Genomic DNA, 16,184 nt, shown 5'->3' with positions numbered 1-16,184 from the left:
CTTTTGATTTTAAAATCACATGTACACTTTATTCACGTCTGGTTGTTCTCCCCAGTACTTATAGAAGAGGTATAGGAAAATACTCTATGACACATGAGTTTCCACTTTGATAAAAAATCATGTACTATGTCCAGTCTGTGATGATTGACTGGTTATATTGATAATAATGAACTTAGTATGGGAATTGGGATTGCGAGGCAGGAAAGGACGCATTATTGGATTTTCCACTCCTCCCAATATCCCTATGTTGCGTTTGCACGATTTTTTGATAAATCAATGTAAATATACAGTTGTATGATATATGGGATTTAGCCTTGTAAATATAACTTATAATTGATTTTATGGTGTAAAATGAAAAGGGGGGGCCCTCGGCCCCCCCGCACGCATGGCGGCGCGGCGACCGTCGCCCCCCCCTTTTCCCCCATTGTTGTCACTCGGCGGTGGGGGCGTGCCCTGGGGGGCGCGACCCACCGCCGATTGGCCGGCAGCCTCCCTGACCCGGATCCAAGGTAGAAGGTCCGGGTCAGGGGGGGCGGGCTAAAGGAGGGGCCGCCTGGCCCCTCGGGAATAAAGAGGTGGGGAGCGCCCAGGAGACCCCCTTGTCCCTGGACGCTCCCTCGCTGAACGGTGTGCCCCGCGCTCGGGGCTTCTTTTTAGCAATCTTTAAGCATTTTTTGTAGTGTATATTTGTACATATTTTTCATTTATGTTAAAGAGAGAAATGTTTACATTGCTATGGGCACTATGCCCTAAATTTGCTACTTACTGCCATGACATTTTGTACAGTATTTTTTCTATGTTCATTAACTATTAACAATGTACAGCTGATTTTGCAGTGGTTTTTACTATTTAAACCCTCTTCTATGTCATTGACAAACTATGTGACCAAGCCTCTTTGTGAGGCGAAACGCGTCATGACAGATTGCTGGCGAATATTTAGCACTAAATAAAGCACCAAGAAGATAAGCACTTAGCTGTGGTCTCGCTCTGGCGTTATTTTTCCACTGTGACAAGGGATCTTGTTGGATGACGTCTTTTCTGACATATATATATACATATACACATATATACAGCAGTAGTGCCAATTCCAGTCTTACATTACAAAGTCGAAGCAGGACTGTGAGTCTGGAGCTGTGGATTCTGAAGGGAAGCTGCGCGAGACCGTGAGTCTTTTCGAAGCAATAGCTATGCAATGCCTTTTAACTGTTTTATTTGCTGTAGCAACAACTGGAGCCTTCTTCGACGGGTCGTATGATCAATTGACGTACACTTTCCAGCTCTGCATTGTTGGCATCGGAAGCAGTGACTGTGGCTGAGCTGTTTGTGGGAGGTGACTCGTACTTTAAAATGTCCTTTCCATATTCCTCTGTTCTCATCATTGCCCAGTGAGACAGGCTCTTTGTGTTATCTGCGCGCTGAGGCTCTTTGCTAAAGCTATGTACGGTCAGGAGTTTGAATCTTAGCAACACCCGCTGAGATTTCTTTGCCCTGCAAATTCTCATTATTTGGATAATAATTGCACCAAATATATAAGACTTTTAAAAACTAAAACTGTGGGACGACGTGCTTTTTAAAAAACAGATTGTTTTATAATTAAATAACGTTTTACCATTATAATATAATGCATGGGATTGTGTAATCCCTGTTTAAATGCACTTCTCTCATTTCTTTATAATCGGCATTTAGTGACGCACTGCCTCACAGATTATAAAGAACAGACGTCAGACCTTAACTGTAATACGTTATTGCAGTCGGGTTCTGACGTTACAATGCCTGCTGCCAGAGCCAGCAGCCCAGGTGAAAGGCAGGTCACGGGCAGCTGTTTAAAGGAACGAAAATGAAAAGTGCCTTTTCTTCTGCTCTATTTTCTAGCATACAGTGACTAGCAGAAGTAACATGATTATTTTTTTTGCATTCTTTAGAAAATTATAGAAAAATGTGAATCTTTCTGCATGTTTCTACACATTCTGAGTTACTCCAGCTTTTTAAAAATTACTTTATGAACTATTTCTACTGTCTTTTTCGAACAAATATCTAACAGGTTTTAAATGTGTTTAGTTTTGTGCGAGAGGTTCAAATTTTTTTTATTCTTGTGTCCAAACATGCTCTCTTTTTCTGAAAGAGCTACGCACCTAGGTTTTAACTGGTTTGTTGGAAAGGTGATGATGTAACCGTGTATTATATGGGTTAAAGCACCCCCTGCTTTAGATGATAAGGATATTGCAAGTTACCTCGGAGTTCCATAACCTTATAAAGGAACTCGGCCTTCATCCTCGTTCTTCTATATAGTTATGGAACTCCTCAGTGACTTGCAGTATCCTTATAATGCACAGCAGAGAGTACTTTATCCCTTATGTGGCACTATTCTTTCGTCTGAAATGGCAGTGTGACAGACAGGCAGTGTGAGTTGCAGCATGGACACCTTTAGGTTATGTCAACTCGTTACGTGAATCACTGTACATTCACTCATATTTACAGCTGAATAAACAGGTGACTTAAAACCACTGGCTCAAAGGAACGCCCTAGCTTTATATATAAAAGTCTAACTTTTGACTGGAGATTTTTTTGGAAGAAACTACTCGGAAAGTGCAATTTGTGGAAAACTGAAATGAATGTGCATTTCAACTTCAAACAGTGGTCGAAGCTGACGGGTCGGCAGGACATGGCATGCCCTACTTCTTTCATTTAACAGAATCCATTCCCCAACTTTTTTCATTTTAAAAATGTGTCCCAGGATTGCAGAAAAGGCCATTAGATAAGGGTCAGCTGTTTGGAGAGGTGGGCAGAGAATGAAAAGAACTCTGTATTTTCCTTCTTCACCCAGAGACGACAAAATACATAGTCCACTTCTCCTGCTCTGCTGCTGGCAGCTGCCCCCCTTCTCTCTTTCTTTCTTTTATTCCCTCTCTTTCTGTCTCTATTTCGCTCCTCACTTTCGGAAAACCGTGACTTCAAGGAACGGTTCTTACCCTCTCTTTCCTCTCCTTTCCTTCATTCGTTCCCTTGAAAAATGGATCCAAAAAAGAAGAAACACTTTTAGGGGAAAGTCCGTCTTTTTCTTACGTTTATGTATACCAAATGGCAGTCTCGGGACAGAGAGAAAAAAAGGTTTAAGATACAAAAAATAAATAATGAAATAAAGCAAGACAGAGTGGTCTCAAAGTGGACAGAATCGTTTTAATCACACCCAAACACATTAGCACCACTTTACAGAGTTTGCCAGTGAAGCGCTACTTTCGTTTTCTCGTCTTTTTTATGAACAGCATTGTTTTCCCTGGGTGGGGAAGTGCAGTGTTCCTGGAGGTATTGCAATGCCTGGTTGATGTGTGGAGTGGAAAATGTTTAATGTGAGCCTTATCAGCTGTTTTCCTTATTTTGGTTTATAAAATGTGTAAGGCGGTTTTGTGTTTAGGGATGTGGTCTTTTTAAACTATACTGCTTCCATTGTGTAAGTATATAAGCAATGGACATTGAAAGGGGTTCCTTCCGGACCCTGTAGTCATGTCCTTAACTTTTCAGGCAAAAACACTCATTGATTTCTGAATAATGAGTGTAAAAGCATTAAGGTTACCAAGTTGTTCCTTCTTACATTTCACATGTTTGACTTACTCTTCCATTCCCTAAGAGTGTTTGCTTTTTCCATAATGATGTTAGATTTTTTTCCGGGCAGCATAATACTCTTGTCGAGCACATCATTTAAATTGAGTCGCATCCAGGTGTTTTTGGTGGGGCACGATTGGGTTCTAGCTGAAGGCAGTGCGAGCTTCTCTAAGTAGGACAGTGTGGTGTTCAGTGGGGGAGAGGATGTGGCACTATGACCAGAGCTGCCGAATTTGGAACTGGGTAACCAGGTTCAGGCTTCATGACCAGTCCACCAGGCCACTCTCCTGAGGGAGCACATTCCCATGCTAGACCTCAGAAGGTCCTGCTAGTTCTTAGAAGCCCCGGTGTCTTAGCACCAGCAGGTTGGCCCTAGCAGTGACAAGTGTGTGCTAACCTTGAAGGCCGGTCCTCCACAATCCATACTGAAGTTCACCTCCAGTCTTGCGGGCAGGCCTATGAAGCAGCACACTCTAAAGCAACAGGGACTCTGTCAATGAGGTCTCAGGACCCTTGAGACCAGTATGCCTCACCCATTGGTACCTCCATTTGCCTTGTTTCAGCAGTAGTTGTGCAACTCACCAGGGATTGGCAATGAAGGATTTGCACGCGCACCAATCTAAGGGGCTCATTAGGATTGCGGATTTCCCGCATCCTCCGGGCCGGCGGAAGCCACCCCCGGCCCGGAGGATGCGGGAAATCCGCTGCGGACTGAAAAAGACCCCCGCCAGATTAGGATGGCTAGGGGATCGTTTTTCAGTCCGCAGCTTTTCCGCCGCGGTTGCCTTCCGACCGCGGCGGAAAAGCAATAACATGGCTGGCGGTGTCTATCAGACACCGCCTATTCTAGGGAACAAGGGTCCGTGGGATAATGTAATGACATATACAGTGAGAAATACAGACCTGAATCAGTGCTGTATATGGTAATTCCAGTACCCAGCCGGGCCTGGAAATTTTATTTAGTATATACAAGAGTTAAGGAGACCATGAAGGGGGTCAAATACAACATTTGATAGGGTACAAGCCTGTACCTATCCAAGAGTGAGCTAACAAGCCGTTATAGAAAAAGAATGGAGAAAAAGGGAAACAAACAATTTCAGGCAAGAAAGAAGTGGGAGCCAACTGTCCCTTGCATTTAAGTCAACTGTGAAGCAAGTTTGGACATACAATTACTGCAATAAGATAGTCACAATCGATATACTGCAGAATTGTTTAGATTGTCGACGACGTTTCGATCCCCTGGCTCCTAATGAACCGGGATCATCATCAGGACTTGGTGTTAAGTTGCCGGTTTTGTTATTTGAAGGGCCTGTAAAAAATGAGGATAGAAGGAGAAAACAGAAAAGAAAATATAATACATATTTACAAGTGCGAACAACGTCCATCGCATGTCAGACCGTTATTAAAGAATTCAGCATGCTTCTCCTTATAACTGTACAAAGCGGTGTACGCGGCACACATTCCGTTTTTTTAAAAAAGGTTAAAAGGATCAACCATTATGAAACGAGTGCACAAACAACACAGGTGATGGTGGGTTCCGGATAGGTCACTATCATATTGCCGAGTGTGTTATTACCGAACGTAAACATGCTAGCCTAAAAGATTGCTTGTGAAGGTTGTGGTTAAGTTGAGTTCTTAACGGCGAGTGCATATTGGGAGACTATGAACATGCTATCTCGTGAATTTCATGTGAGGTAACTGATTTCGATCTAGTGCCTAATGGAATTGCACGTGAATCGGCCGAGCTCGCAACGGTGCCTGGTGCGAATCGGAAGAGATGCAGTGGTACTCAGGTGGTAGAGGGGAAAGGGGCTGACCTGTGGGATTCAGTGTCCTAATACGGAATCATGAATCGGTCTGTGGGCACGGACCAGGTAGGAGGTAAATACCTAAAGGGAGTAGAGAAAGGGGTTAAAGGTCCGCATTTGTGCTGGTGAAGTGCCGCGACCGGGTGTTAATAATTATTATTTTACCTCAGGCTTCGGAAAGGTCACTGGGACTGGGATCCACGGGCTTTCAGGCGTGGAATCCCCTGGTTTGGTTTGGCGGAGATCGGTGCTCCAGTTATAAACGAGTGCCAGCGTTGGACGAATTTACGAAGCACGCTGCAAGATTAAGGAGGTGTCAAGGCACCATATGGTTGTTGCGTGGTACTAATTACCTTCCCAGAGCACGGGCGCTTACCTATTTTGGGCATCAAGGTGGCTCCAAAGTTGAGCAGTGAACTGGGGATCGGCGGGCTCAATGGCCTGTACATCCGACCACACGAGAATCCGGATAACAATGGAAGCCTGAAGTTCAGTCGAGTTACTAGGCAAGTGAAAGTGAAAACGGACTTCTTGTTTGACACGGCGGCCATATTGGAATGGGGTCGTGTTTGAGAGACATGCATCAACAACCAGTGATAACCAGTGAGCGATTGAGTGACATGGATAAAAAGCTCCTTGAATCTGCTACCCTAGAAGAATTGTGAAACAAGCTCTCAAACGAGCCTGGTATAGACCCCGAGAAACCCTGCTAACACCTACTCCCAAGTAAGAGCAGGAGAGGTTAGCTTGCGTAACCACGTTTTCCCCACTATCAAACAAACTGAGAAAAATGATACTCCATCACTGGCCAATCATTAATGCAGGCACAGTAGAAATTGAACGACCCTTATTTGCTTTCAAAAAAAGTAAAAACTTGAAGGATCACCTGGTCCGTGCAGCCCTTCCCAGTCCCTCACAACCTTCCACACTTGAGGCTGTATGGGGTCTGTCCCCCATTGTTGGACATGTTAAATGTGGTAATTGTAGCGTGTGCGACTTGACCATTGAAGGTAAATCCATGGTGTTTAACAAAGTCACTTTCAAAAGTAATTCCCTCTCTAACTGTAACACGAATAATGTTATATATCTGATTCAATGCCCGTGCAGCAAATTGTATGTTGGACAAACATCACAGAAAGTCAAAACCCGCATTTGCCAGCACAGAAGCCGCATCAGATGCCAAACACCCAACGCCCCACTGGTGGAGCATTTCATCAATGCCAATCATAAGGAAGATGATTTTCGATGGACTGTCTTGAAAGTCTTGAGGCTTCCGCCAAGAGGAGGAAACATGTCCCAGCTACTAAATAAGGAAGAACTTAAATGTATAATTTTGCTGGACACAATCCAGAATGGACTGAATCGGATAGAGGATTGGGCTGGACTTCTTTAAAACCTGCTCGGGTTACAGTAGAAATTGTAATTTTATTACATGACTGCCCTTCTGAATCCTGATTAGTAATTGAATATGTTGTTACTTTCCAGATGCCTATTGCTAGCCTATACTTGAATGAAATTGAGAACAAGCAAACTTATTGTTCTGCAATGATATACCACTTTTTATCCATGTCACTCAATCGCTCACTGGTTATCACTGGTTGTTAATGCATGTCTCTCAAACACGACCCCATTCCAATATGGCCGCCGTGTCAAACAAGAAGACCGTTTTCACTTTCACTTGCCTAGTAACTCGACTGAACTTCAGGCTTCCATTGTTATCCGGATTCTCGTGTGGTCGGATGTACAGGCCATTGAGCCCACCGATCCCCAGTTCACTGCTCAACTTTGGAGCCACCTTGATGCCCAAAATAGGTAAGCGCCCGTGCTCTGGTAAGGTAATTAGTACCACGCAACAACCATATGGCGCCTTGACACCTCCTTAATCTTGCAGCGTGCTTCGTAAATTCGTCCAATGCTGGCACTCGTTTATAATTGGAGCACCGATCTCCGCCAAACCAAACCAGGGGATTCCACGCCTGAAAGCCCGTGGATCCCAGTCCCAGTGACCTTTCCGAAGCCTGAGGTAAAATAATAATTATTAACACCCGGTCGCGGCACTTCACCAGCACAAATGCGGACCTTTAACCCCTTTCTCTACTCCCTTTAAGTATTTACCTCCTACCTGGTCCGTGCCCACAGACCGATTCATGATTCCGTATTAGGACACTGAATCCCACGGGTCAGCCCCTTTCCCCTCTACCACCTGAGTACCACTGCATCTCTTCCGATTCGCACCAGGCACCGTTGCGAGCTCGGCCGATTCACGTGCAATTCCATTAGGCACTAGATCGAAATCAGTTACCTCACATGAAATTCACGAGATTGCATGTTCATAGTCTCCCAATATGCACTCGCTGTTAAGAACTCAACTTAACCACAACCTTCACAAGCAATCTTTTAGGCTAGCATGTTTACGTTCGGTAATAACACACTTGGCAATAGGATAGTGACCTATCCGGAACCCACCATCACCTGTGTTGTTTTTGCACTCGTTTCATAATGGTTGATCCTTTTAACCTTTTTTAAAAAAACGGAATGTGTGCCGCGTACACCGCTTTGTACAGTTATAAGGAGAAGCATGCTGAATTCTTTAATAACGGTCTGACATGCGATGGACGTTGTTCGCACTTGTAAATATGTATTATATTTCTTTTCTGTTTTCTCCTTCTATCCTCATTTTTTACAGGCGCTTCAAATAACAAAACAGGCAACTTAACACCAAGTCCTGATGATGATCCCGGTTCATTAGGAGCCAGGGGATCGAAACGTCGTCGACAATCTAAACAATTCTGCAGTATATCGATTGTGACTATCTTATTGCAGTAATTGTATGTCCAAACTTGCTTCACAGTTGACTTAAATGCAAGGGACAGTTGGCTCCCACTTCTTTCTTGCCTGAAATTGTTAGTTTCCCTTTTTCTCCATTCTTTTTCTATAACGGCTTGTTAGCTCACTCTTGGATAGGTACAGGCTTGTACCCTATCAAATGTTGTTTTTGACCCCCTTCATGGTCTCCTTAACTCTTGTATATACTAAATAAAATTTCCAGGCCCGGCTGGGTACTGGAATTACCATATACAGCACTGATTCAGGTCTGTATTTCTCACTGTATATGTCATTACATTATCCTACGGACCCTTGTTCCCTAGAATAGATTGTCTGCCCATGGTCCCAAGGTATCAATTGGGTTCCCTTGTTATAAAAAAAAAAGAAAAAAAAAAATATCAGACACCGCCAGCCATATTATGATCGCGTAGAGAGGTATGCTTTTCCACTGCGGCTTTTCCGCCGTGGAAAAGCATACGGAGATTGCCTTCGGGGGCCCGTTGCGGGCCCCCTGGGTGAAGGGGGGTGTGGGGGGGTGCACCCCCCTGCATTTGCGTAAACAAAGCGGCAGGCACCGCGCGGTGCCTGCCGCTTTGTGCATGCAAATGCTGTGCATGCATTTTTAACATTGCGGCGGGTGCAGCTTGAAGCTCCACCCGCCGCAATGTTAATAATAGAGGATGGACCGCCACCCTGGCGGTCACATCCTAATCTGTATGGAGGGACCGCCGCTGCCCCTGCGGACGGTCCCTCCTACTCTATGGTGGCGGACGGACTCAAGTCCGTCCGCCATCATAATCGGCTCCTAAGTTTGCAAACTTTAGTCTCTCTGCTTCATGCACTAGCACTTTTAATATGTGCTGCCTGCTTCAGGGCCACTGGAATTATGCAGTAATGGAAGACAAAATTATGTTACAGTGTTGACTAAATTATACAGCAAAAAAAAGGCTGCAGCGTAATTCGGTACATTTTCTGATATTATTTTGACATTTCTACACATACTAATGTCTCTGCAAAGATTTTGCCTCGGTAGTACCAGATACAAATGAATCAGTGAGAAAGGTGACCAGTCAACCTTTGCAAAGGGCCCTCCACTTCACATTTTTTAGTATTTTTTGAAGTGTCTGAACTTCAAACTATTTTTTAGTTAAAATCGTCAGAATATGCAGCAGATGATGTATTATGTTGCAAATATGGCAGAGCCATACTTATGTGGAAAACATTTGCATACTAGGATAATTTGCCATTCATGTTTGAACTGCTCTTGTGAAAAAAGGGAGGACAAGTGCTGATGACAGAAACTGTATGGCTCGGAGACAATTGGCTTTTGATTCTACTTTTAAGCATATTTGGGACATTCTTTGATCAGAAACTTATCCTAGTTAGTGAATGTATTTTAATGTCAAAAACTCACATTAAACCTTAAACATGTGTTTCCATTGGTGGAATTAAATAACATTTTAAGCTGTAACTGGTCAGTAAAATGCCAAATACTAAAAATGTGGATGTTTTGCTCTTTCTGGCCATACCTCTGACTCCGCCCACTGACCCAATCCTCGGGTTATTCCCACCCTCTCAATTCTCCTTCCACAGTTCCCCTTCTTTTTTCCCCACTTCAACCACTGTCTACAAATGATCCTCAACACCCCCTTGAAATGTTGCCATCTGTGTGAATTATTATTTTATATGGAAGACGTGCACATTGCTAGTAGTGTCTGCCCAGAAAATCAACGGAAAAGGCACGTGTAGGCTATCAAGGAGCAAGAAAAGCAGAAGACTGCAGTGTTGCTTCACCTCTCATCTCTCATCTGTAGCATAGTGATCTCTTTTCCTGCTAGCTTTTTAATTCAACATTTGCATCGCTCCCAGCCTGCCACTGGTGTGGCTCGCAGCACTTCCAGCAGTCTGGAGATTTCACAAATGGTTCCTGGTTACCATCTCATACCAGACTCTGATTCATCTTGTGAAGATGTGCTGCGGTCATTGTCTTATGATCATAGTCTCGGTTAGGTGGCTACCTCTTATTCATAGAGGTGTGGGTGGTATAGGTCAATAGAATACTGACAGGACAGCAGTCTGCAAACATCTTTCCATCCTGTGATCAGCCCAGTAGCATAGTTGATTCCAGAACCTTCCAATACAATGTGCTTTGGATGCATCCACAGTACCACTAGCTCCTGGAAAGCAATCCAAAGCTCCTTGAATCTGCTTCCAAAAATGACACCATGAAACAGAAGACAAGATGATGGTGGATTCCTGGCCTGGCCAAGACTCAGCAGGTGAGTGCCATGGCTGTAAAACATCTTATTATTGTGTTACAGTACATATTACTTTGTATGTATGAGAATGGAAGCTATACAAAGCAAGACCTGCTGTGAAGCTATTCAAATTAACCTCATGGGAAATGCATAGTTTAATGAACATCTGTGAAGGGCTTATAACACTGTATGTTCTCAATGTCGTTGAAAATCCAAGAATACATAAAATCATCAGTCAATTACTGATGTTATTCACATAAAAATAATAATAATAATAATAATAATAATCCACATTTGTAAAGCGCACAATCACCCGTAAGGGTCTCTAGGCGCTGGGGGCCGTCGGGAAGATTAAGCGAGCTATTGCCCAGAGTCACATGGTGCTGGGCTAACCTGCCGCCGGAGCCGGGGATCGAACCCTGATCCCCAGATTCCAGCGCCAGTCGCTCCTGCAGATTTATACCGATAGAGTACATTTGTGATTTTTTTTTATTCCCTACAATTCCTGTGAACATGTTGAATAGGAAGTGTTCTGCATGGCTCTGGAGAGCGTTCTTCCCTGCCTGTGTTGATCCCCTAGCAGGTCACAGAACAGTTGCTGTAGCCGGATGTATGTCATTACCACGCATGCTTTCACAACGCATGCCTTTACCACGCAAGTGTGCTGGATAGTGAGTAGTTTAATTTACTATTCCAACTCCAGTCCCCGTGGATAGTAGGGAAGGAGTTGGATAGTAAACTAAACTATTCCCAATCCTAGAGCGCCCCCCAGCGCAAGTCGTTGTAATGACTTGCGTTGTAAAAGTTGCGTGGTAATGGTATGTCGTTGTAATAGTTGCGTTGTAAGGGTTGTTCACCCTGTAGCCTATCCACTGATGGTCTCCCTGTTTACATGGATTGGACACAGACCCTAGAGTTTGGCTTTGAGGTCAAGGGGGCATGCACAGTGCACCCCTCTTTTACTTAAAGTGACCACTGCCCTCTCTGCCCACGATGTGGTAGAATGACAGTGGTGACAACATTAATCTATACTCAGAACGGTTGTCTACCTGCTCCCTCCTAGTAAAGACTGTGCAGTCTGCCTTACCTGTATTTTTTTCTACCTTTATCCTATATGTTTTGGCAGTCAGAGGCTTCACAGGGTGAGGATTCCACACTGGTATCTGTTCTACTGGACATTCCACCTTCCCCTGCCCCTCCCTAGTCGCTGTAGAAGTTTGGTGAAAGCACCATCTCTTATTATCAGTGTTTAGCTAAGAGTCCTGCTGCTGACACTTACCCTCCCTTTCTGCTGGGAGATGGTCAGCCCTACTCATCTAGAGTTAATCAACATTCCTGCCTGGGGGTAGCCCAGACAGGTACCAAGAGACTGGGAAAGGGGGCAGCAGGCCCTCTTCATGCACTGATAAGGCAATGAACATGCAGGAAATATGCCCCAGGATTCGAGGAGCACCAAGGATCCAAAAGTAACACATCTCTGATTGGGTCCGCCTGTCCATCAGGGAATTACACCAGTCTGCCTGTTGTATGTTCAATGCTGTACTTATTTTCATATCAGCCACACATAGGGAGTAAGAAGAGGTCCAGGAGTGGAACACAGGTGTTGGATGACTATTTGCTGTGCCAGACCTGAGATGGTGTCTCTCTAATGGATTACCCATGAAAGGAATTTGCAAGTCTGACGAAAGGAACCGGGCTTCAGCTCATCAGGCGGCATCCCAGCGGAGAAGGTTGTGAGGCTTGTGGAGGGAGCTGGCGCGTTGAAGCACGAGGAAGAATCGTCATCACAGAACTGTGATAGACTCAGCTTTACAAGACGAATTACAAGCGTAAATGTAAATAGTGTACATTTACACCTGCGTAAATGCTGAGCAAAAATGCATTTGCTCTTGCCTATTTTTTTCCTTTTTACTCCACTGGGGAAATAAGATTCTTGTGCAGACACCCCATCCCACACACCACATCAATTTTAGGAGTCCTAATCCCATCCTGCCATTGACGGACGTAATTCCCAGCTCCTATCCAGGGTTGGCATGAGGAAGACAAGGTTTGGAGTTTGTGGGTGTCCACCAACTGTCCTGTTGTGGAATAATACTTCAGCTCAGGTGAGAAGTGTAATGAAAAGTTCACCATTTCTACCAACATTCTGGTGTAATTTTACATGGCAGTAGAGCAGTTTACGAGTGTAAATTCACATTTGTGAATTGCACATAAATCGTGCAATTTTCGGCAAAGTTGAACTTTCCTCCTGGTAGAACCCTTCCACTAAACAAGAAGAGTAGGTTTATTGACAGTTATTTAAAACAGTTACAAAGAAAACTTCAAATAATAATATCAATGAAATGACTGCCCTATTTCCATTGGTCTTTTTTGAAGAAATATAAAAACTACCATAAGTAGTATAAATTGGATCACAGGGGAATGTTTGCATTGCAGCTTCTAAAAAGTCAATTCATAGATTGGTGATAGCATACCTATATCAAAACTGGCTAGCAAGATTCATTCACCCCTGTACTGAATTGTTAAAAAAAATCTCCCAAAAGAATAACAGCAATTTCCAGTACTGTGAAGGATAATTTTCCCTCGTTCTTCCAGAAAGGAAGACAACCTAATTCCCTCAAGAAACTGTGTTTCACGACTGAGAGGTCATGGGTTTTTAAAAGCATTTTTATCAAGTTTTCAACGAATTACAATGAGAGGGCCACTGCATTGGTCACGGCAGTTGTCAGCAAAGGTGTAAAAGTGAAGAGAACAACATGAACCACAAGGAGACAAAAAGATATAGGGGCTGATTCCGATGTCTGTCAGAAAGGCTCTGAACAGCAGTCGGATTCCCTAAACCGTGTCGGAACCTCTGTTTCCGACTCAGTCAGAAAAAATCCCGACTGACCAATTACGATGCAGGGTAATGGTTCGGTCATTCTGAATTCGTTCCGACCAGCATTGGGACAGTCGGTCGGAGCCGGTTCATACAGCTCTGCGGACCGCGTTTCTGACCGACCGATTACAATGTTGGATTCCAACAGCCTTTCCGACTCAGTCTGTCCGACACAAAAGACTGTCAGAAACGGACTTTGTGAGCCCCTGGCAGTCCCCCCTTTATCCTGCGGCCTCTGGTTTGGGGTCGAGGGGGTAACCAAGGGACCCCCCTGTAAAGCCATGCACAGTGTGGTGGGAAGCATTGGGTGCCCGCTACAAGGTGCAATGTTTTCCGCAACCACCCCTTTTTTCAATGGGAGCCTGTGTTGTTGGTCGGAACACAGGCTCCCATTAAAGTAAATGGGAGACTTTCTGCACGGTATTCGAAAGAATCATAATCAGTCGGTCAGAACCGCCGACCGCAAGTCGGTCGGAACCGAATCAGACAAGGAGTTGGGCGGTTTGGTTTCTGACCGACATCATAGGAGGCCGTTAGTTGTAGTCTACAAGTTTTAGCACACCAGGGGCAACATTATGCAGCAATGCAGAGGGTAAGGACCCTTGGCGTAAAATAAACATACAGTCAAAATACAGTGAGCAAGAGAATATAATGAAATTAAGCAACACAAACATGCACAATATTTATTGAAGAGACTACATCAGTTGTGAGCATGGGACATAGTGGTGAGTGACTAAGCATAATAGATAGCAGCATTGGAGGGCATTTAAACCGTCAACCATTGGTGCATCTTGGTACCCTATTGTCTAGGACCTCTTGCCTAGGGAAGGCATGCATAGTGAGTGGGGGGAGGAGGGAGGCTTGTGGTGGAATATAAATGGCCATTGATGAGTTGAATGCAGCGGCACAGCCAGGAAGGCGTGGCACAGAAGAAAGTTGTGAAATACCTGTGTCAAACTGTTAAGAGACCAGGGGCCTCTAGTGTCCTCTTTTGTGGGTCCCAAATAATAAGAAAACCTCCCACTTGACCTCTATTACTTTGTCACAAGGGCAAAATCTGCTCCAATAGGGCTATGAGAAATAAATACATTTTAAGACATATTGTATTTCTTATCAACCTTCTTTTATTTCCGGTATTGTTTTCATAAATCTTTTGTGGGTCCCTGCAGGTCAATCAGCATTTTATCCCAGCATCTCGCTATTGGGTGCTGGCAGAGTGCTCTGGTTCCCTCTCTGTGCAACATCATGCTATGGGTGCTGGCGGAGGCCTCTGGTTCCCTCTCCGTGCAACATCATGCTATCAGCCTCCACCAACCTCGTTACTGCACCCAGACACTGCTGCACCAAAGCTGTCAGCTGCTCTTCCAATTCAAGGATATCGTTTTCTTAGCCCTCGGGTGAGAATGGATCTGGATTCATCCCTATGGGTTTTTTAGCGCTTGAAGAGATCCAGCAGGTGGGTCACATCAACCATGGTGCCAGTTAGAATGGTGATATCAGATGAAAGCTAAACCAACTTATTCCAGATTAGGACAGATGTGAGCAACCCTAGAACATGTGTAGCTTTGGTATCATGGCATCGTAGGCATTCAGAGTTCCCATCGGGAAACCATTTGTTCAGCGATTTGAGAGTCAGGTATACTCTGTGCAGTGCGTTAAATTAGATATTTTGAAAACGTGAGTTATAGGAAAGTTTATGGGGATATTCTACAATCTTGGCCTATTGTGACTCATGAAAGACCATACCCACATCAAGCTCTCATTCATCCCTTGCCCTGGACAGGTCCACCCCAACATGATTTTGGATGCCCCTGTAGAGCAAAGCAGACAAGTGCCTGCCTGGACTAGAGGGCTTGTACTAGCAACTGTTCAGGTGGTTCGATGTTTGTGATGGCCCAGCGTGTCCAAGTCGACACCTCAAGCACAAAATTTGACAGGAAGAATGCTTACAATAAGTCTAATTGCTGAAAATCACTTGGGGTAGCATTCCAAACCATTTTCCTTTTGCTCACCATGCCACCTCAGATTTGACCCAACCGTATGCAAATCAGTCTTGGTGCGGCTCCAATAGGAACAGTACAGCCTGAACTGCCAAGTTGAGTCTTCTCTGAACAGGAACTCAAGCAATCACTTGGGCCTGCGGGTCCACAACTACTCTCAGCTTTGCTGGAAAGGTGAGGGCATAATGCCAGCTCAGCTCCTTCAGACACCACTTGAGACCATTAAAGGAGGCAAACTTCTGATGCACGACCAAGTCAGGGAACAGAACATGTTTACCGCCATCCATGTCGAAGTGGCCAGCTTTATGAGAATGTTGCAGTAGATGGTCTCTGTCCCTATGTTAGTGCAATCTGGTCAATAGTATTCTGGGTGCCACACTCAGGGGATGCGCCGACTAGGGGTTCTGTGTGGTTTCTCAACTGCGAGCATGCTGGAGAGCGTTTGGGGCCACCTCTATTTATATCCATTGCTCAACGAAGAGGGGGGATTTAAGGCTCTTTCTGCCCTCTGGCACCCCTGCAACCTTGAGATTGTAGTGCCAAGAACAGACTTCGGAATCTTCTGCCCTCAAGGAATCTGATTATATCCATTAGTTCTTCTAATTGCTTTCTGGGGCCCTGTTTACAAGGGTTAAGTTCCGCTCATTATCAATTCATTGTTCATGATTCTTTCAGCAAGCTTGTACTGGTCTTCCCGGAGTAGATTAAAGTCAATGCCATGAAACATTTTAGTTTCTATGGCATTTTGTGAAGTCTCAATAGCATCCAAGGTTTTGCCAAGATTAGCTGATGGTAAGGAGGGCTCGGTGAGAGG

General features: G+C 44.5%; 1 long non-coding RNA gene across 1 annotated transcript in view; it reads left to right on the top strand.

The window, feature by feature from the left end:
• Positions 1-996: 996 nt before the first annotated feature.
• The window catches only part of LOC144792510 (uncharacterized), a 182,349-nt gene continuing 167,161 nt past the window's right edge, over positions 997-16,184 (top strand). The window contains exon 1 of the long non-coding RNA XR_013602574.1: positions 997-1,163. This is a non-coding gene — a long non-coding RNA (uncharacterized LOC144792510). The remainder of the gene's footprint in view (positions 1,164-16,184) is intronic.

The sequence above is a fragment of the Lissotriton helveticus genome, chromosome 11 (assembly GCF_964261635.1).
Source record: "Lissotriton helveticus chromosome 11, aLisHel1.1, whole genome shotgun sequence".
Taxonomy (NCBI): Eukaryota; Metazoa; Chordata; class Amphibia; order Caudata; family Salamandridae; genus Lissotriton; species Lissotriton helveticus.
Note: the sequence above shows the minus strand (reverse complement) of the source record. Positions and strands in the feature narration are given on the sequence as shown.